A 6,000-nucleotide genomic window follows, 5' to 3' on the forward strand; every position below is an offset into this window, starting at 1 on the left:
TGTGGCTGAAATACACCTGCACAGTGTCCAGCTATGCGGGAAGCGTCAGTAATATTTTTTGAGGAAACAATTTTGGCATTTTGGCAATCCCCGTCAGATACTCTTCTAATGGGATGTTTTCTTTGGTGGCGAAAATAACAATTCCATTTTATCGGGAAATGACGTTGGTAACAGTGGTAGTTATTTTTACGTTAATAAGTTTACTGCTAGCTGATGTGGCCTTCATGTGTGAGATCAGTGTTTTGGGAAAGGATAGGATATTTCCGTTTGATATTTTTGCATAAGATTTGAAATTTACGGAACTGTTTTCCTTGTTCATTTTTCCTCGTGAACTTTGCTCTTTCTTCCGGGTCCGACGTCGTAGGAGGGGGGGGGGGAACTTTGCTGAGTCCTTGGTAGTACAGGAATGTGCGGTTTCTTTGGCAGGTATTCCATGGCCACCTGGGAGAGAGAGAGAGAGAGAGAGAGAAATAATTGATTGACGTTACTCAGCTAACATCCAAACAGAAATCATTTTGACATCATGCAAGGCAACATATATCCTCTGCTGAATATTCATAAACAGCGAGGACATATAAAGCTATTTTCTTCTTTTCATATGAATGTAACATATTTGATCTCATACGGTGACAGAAGGGTTTTTTCTCCCTCAAAACAGACATGCATTTTTAACTTAGATTACTTAGAAGAGCATAATAAATCTTTCAGACCTATGAAATTGTAATGCCTGGTTGAGAACGCCTGATTAATTTTCTGTGTACCTCACTTTCTGAAAGGTACGTTCTGTGTTTTGTCACTAGATTGAGCATAATAAGGAAATCTTGGTAGTTCTCTCAAAATATCACCAATAATCACATTCATACACCTACATTCTTATCTGAGCTCATCCTAATAGCTTTTCCGACTTATTAAACTCTGCACGATTTACTGAGATTTGTGCTTTGAGATTTGATGCTGTACTTAGAGAAGAGATCATGAGGAATACAGTATTTTCAAGGAGCATACAAAACACACAAGGGCATGCACATATTAACAGTCCTTTTTGCACAATCTTCTTGCATTTCGCTAGGCAGAATCTGCGATAAGAAGTCTTCCTCTATATACAAGTAACACACTCTTTAAGATAATTCCCAAGGAAAACATAATTTCTTTCGATTGTGTAAAAGATTGAAAAATTCGTTATCTTCTTATAATAAACTTCGAAACATTCAATATACTGTCTTACAATAAACTCCATCAACAATCTTTTTAAATAGAAATCTCCATGTTACAGGAGGCCTGTAAAAAATCACAAAGCAAAAGAGAAATCAAATTCAAAGAACCGTTCGGAAACATTATTGTTTGAAGAAATTAAATTTCTGATTTAAACCACTTTTACGTACCACACAATTTACCAGAATTGTGTGGTACATAAAACACAACAAGCCTCTTCTTGTGGATCATAGCAGAAGGGGTACTGGCATTCATTTTCCCGATTGTCAGGTTAATCAGATGTGTGCAGGCAGATGTGTGCTGTGCTGGAAAAAATATTGTATGACACATTCAAACTAATTTCAGTGTTGTTTCCGTAAAATTTCCCGGTAATTGAATAAATGACAATTGCCAATATTAGTGCATAAATTCATTTAATACGAATCATTAATATACTTGGAGATCTTAAATCACCTTATTATCACCACGTGACATCCTGGTTTCTGAATACCAATTATCCTCTTCGGTAATGTAGAATAATGAACCCCACCCCCTATTCTCCAGATAAAATCTACAAATAGCTGAGATTTCGATTCACAACCAATCAACCATAGTCGCATTCTCGGCCACGCCAAGAAGAGTTTATTTTTATCCATAGAGACAAAATATTCCTGATCCCTATTAAAGGACTGTGAAAATATAATATTTCTTTTACAAATTACTGAAAGGGTTTTGTTTCTGGCATGCTGTTATACCAATTGCATAATCAGCAATTAAGAGACCGAAAACATGGCATTAATTGTAAAACGTTTTATCTTGTGTGATAAGTCCGATTCACTGTCAAGGCCTTCATTTGAGTAAAACAAGTTTTCATTATCAGTTTTGATACTCGAGAAAAGTAATTTATGCAAGTATTTGAGTGTTCCTAAAAATTCAACAAAAATGAATGTTTCAAGAAGCAGAACTGCACAAATGTACACATTTCCTGCGTGCAGACCACAGTTTATTATGTTGACAACATTTCCAGAAGTTGGTATCAGTTGTTGGTATCAAAAAATTGGTTACGATAAATCTAGATAAATATCTCCCTCTTTTGGAAGTGTGGTCACACAGTAACCTACTGATAGGGTATTGATGGTATGACACTGGTGTGCTACATTGGGTTGAACTACATTGTTAACTCTATATGACAACAATTTCATGACTATAGTCAAATGAGGACATAAATTTACTGCTGGGTTATTAATAAATTATGTTACACAAAAATGTATGAAAATTGCGTACAAAATGAAATTGCAATACGTTTTTAGCAAAAGTTGCAAATTTCATAACGACGTCGTTAAGAAACGAATGTACAGTGTTATAGAAAGCCATTTTAGTATATAATATGTACATTTCAAACTGCGATGCAGCTCTCACAACGTCGTATCATTCTTAGCACCAAGCGATTTGGGATACTTGAGCAAGGATAAAGTCATGTTTAATTTCGGGAGGGCAATTACGAAGAGAAATACGGTTCTTTATTACGTTTCACACATCCACTATGAGTTTCAGATCTATGGAAGCGTTATGGCTACTTGATTCTATTAACATTCTCTTTCTCTGAAAGTATTTCCACTGCTCGTGTACGAGGTGGTGTGGCATTGTCGTCGATAAAAATGCATTTTTTGTCTAAATCAATCGAACCTGATTCTGAAGAAATTCGTTGCAATATCATTCAACTATCATACTCTTTTTTCTAGCACTTGTAGCTCAGTGAGACCATTAATCATAATGCCGCCGAGTACCTAAACCCATGTAACTCCGCATACGTTCCTTTCAAGAACATTTTCAGAATGGTAATCATTACCACTTTCACTCCAGATCAAGTATAGTCTGGAATATGAATAAAAGAGTCCAGTGGTGTCTTGTCCACTTTTTATAGGTACAACACTAATGAAAAGATGCTCCTCGATGAGGTGTGATAAGGGACTCAGACTACAGTACTTCTGGCTTAGAGGCCTACTTTTGCAGACGTGTTTCGGAAGTTTGTGAAGATATCCGCGTACTTGAGGTTGAATGAAGCTGATTCGCAATCTTACGTGCTGTGAAGAGTCGATTACAAATACCTGCCTTCATGCTCCTTGTTGACCCAGGGTGACCTCTCAGCAAACGTCTGGAACACAGAGAGTGGATAAAAGATGTACGATTCCAAACTATCGTATAACTGCTGGAAATATCAGCAGATATACGACTGGATCAAACTTTCCAGTAATGTTTTCCCGGCGATAAATCATCTGGTGATGTCTTTCAAATAATAAAAGATAACCAAGTTTGCAAATTTGTTCCTTCACGAAAAGGGCTTCGTTTAAACAGAGTTCGCTTAGTGCAACCTTTTTCCTTTTAATCTGTTGAATGATACCAATATCTCCTTTGCGCGCGATTCGAATATTCGAATGTGTTCTTGCTTTCTCGTTGAGATCGTCATTGAAACAAATTTTCAAAAGTCAGTTCTTCTGAATTTGCGGTTTGAATCTTCAGCCCTGAGCTCCAGTTTATCCTACAGATGTTAAGTGGAGTTCAGATCAGGCGTCTGTACTGTAGAGTCCACTGAATGTGCTGACGTCTTTATCCACAAAACACGAAGTTACAGCAGCAGCATTAAGACGCGGTGCGTTTTCTTGTTGAAAGAGACAATGGTCTGTTCAGCAGAATACCACATAGGGAAGCTTTACATTGTCTAGAATGTTCAAATACCTCTCTGAGTTCAATGTTCGTGAAGTTACAAAAGAGGTTCTGGGCCGAAAACGAAACCTTATCATTACAACGCTACCTCTGAATTTTATACCTCGGTTTAGGATCTCTGCTAAGAGACGTTTTCGGAACATCCGCCACACCAACACCACCCGTCTGTATGCTCCATATTGAGTGTATTGTGTCTCCTTTCATTCTAATACTGTTTTCCAAACGGCCACATGCAATTGCACAAGCTCATTACTGATCGACTGGAGACGACACTGCATGGGTTGGATAACGTGGTGCTTGCCTACTGCGGTACAGACATAGAACCGTATTGTCAGTCTACGCAGAACTGTGTTCAAGTCGATGCCACGAAAACGCATTCAACGTGTTAGCTGAAAACTGGCAGATTTGTTACTTATTTTAAAAAGGTTTATGCATATTTTGACTGCAATATCTCGCCAGCAGTTATTAGTTTATATATTTGAGTCTTTAGAGTGGTCTCACGGATATATTGTCTGAGTGTATAAATCTAATTCATCAGTGGGTCGGGATGGGGGATATATGTCGATGCTCATTGTAGAAGTCGTTTGTTGGTTGCTGAAATACCGAGGATCGAGGGCCAGTCAGCGTCTTGTATCAACGGGAAAGAGAATTAATAGTGTTAAGAGACCAAAAATAGTAAGAAGATAGTAGAGGTGTGGGGAGTTTCGTTAGTGTTTCGTAACAAGACATAAGAAATGAAAATATATTTTATGAAATACGTCTGCTTCTTTAAGTTAGAGGTATTATCTAATCTGATTTTAGCAATAAATTCTTCTCATTTATGTAGTAGAAAGAGCAGTGAAAAAGTAGTCAAAGTAAGAAGTATAAGATTATAGTTCTAAAATCGTCGAAATCCTGGATAATCACAAACCTAAATGGAAGTTCTGCACACGATGTAATCGAGTGACTACAACCATGAAAACGATTGTAAGAAAAGAAACATTTGTTAGTAAATTCACGTTTACTATTAGCATATGGGTATGAGTTTTAATTTCTATTGCTTGAATGATTCGTTATGGCTTTCAGGTAGCAGAGTAACAGTTGATCGTGGATCGAGGGCCAATCAGCGTTATGTACCAACGAGAAACAAAATTAGTAATGTTACGAGACCAGAAATGGTAAGAAGGTAGTAGAGGTGAGGAGTTTCGTTAGTGTTATAAACAGCTGTTATAATACAGTTATAATACTGTTATAAATAAACTATTCCCCCTCCTGTAGAGTGAAATGAACGTAAGAAATATATTCCATCACATAAGAAATAAGAACGTAAGAAATATATTCCACCATTTGTCTTCTGATCATATAAATGAATAGCCAGCTTTTATCATAATGCACATTATACGTCAGTATTCTCTTCTTCTTCTTCTTCCTCTTCACTCATTAGATGTATTATCTGTTGTGACCAAGACTTTTTTCTTCTTTAATAGTATCTTTCAGTCTTTTTCTAGGTCTTCCTGTTCTTCTCTTATTCTTTGGTTTCCAACAATAGACTTGTTTTATTATTCTATCTTTACTTCTTCTTTCCCAGTTTCAATCCGTTTTATTCTTCGGGTTGCTATCCAAATGTTTATTGCTTGTATTTCACATTATTTTATTACATCTGTATTTTATCTAGTCTAGGTTTTTAAAATAATTTTCTTATTGTGTTAATTTCATCCGTATTTACGGTTTAACTTCTTTTCCTAGTGTATTGTTCTGTTTCTGCATTATATGTTATAATAGGCCTAATTACTGCTTTATAAATTCTGGTGTTTTTCTCTACTCTAAGATGTTTATTTTACCATATTGTTTCGTTCAACCATCCTGATATTCTTGAAGCTTTTGTAACTTGTTCTCTGACTTCCAGACGTGGCCTTCCTACAGAGTTCAGCTGTATACTTAGATAGTTGTAATTTGTTATTTGTTCAATAAGTACCTTCCAATTCTAATTTTCATATTTATGGTTCTTGTGATATTGTCATATATTTTGTTTTAATTTTTGATATCTTGATATTGTACAATTTTGCTGCTTTATTAAATGTATGTAGTAATATCTGTAGCTGAGTT

Source organism: Typopeltis vanoorti, chromosome 19 (genome assembly GCF_054136105.1).
Source record: "Typopeltis vanoorti isolate ZY-2024b chromosome 19, IOZ_Tvanoo_1.0, whole genome shotgun sequence".
NCBI classification, from domain to species: Eukaryota; Metazoa; Arthropoda; class Arachnida; order Uropygi; family Thelyphonidae; genus Typopeltis; species Typopeltis vanoorti.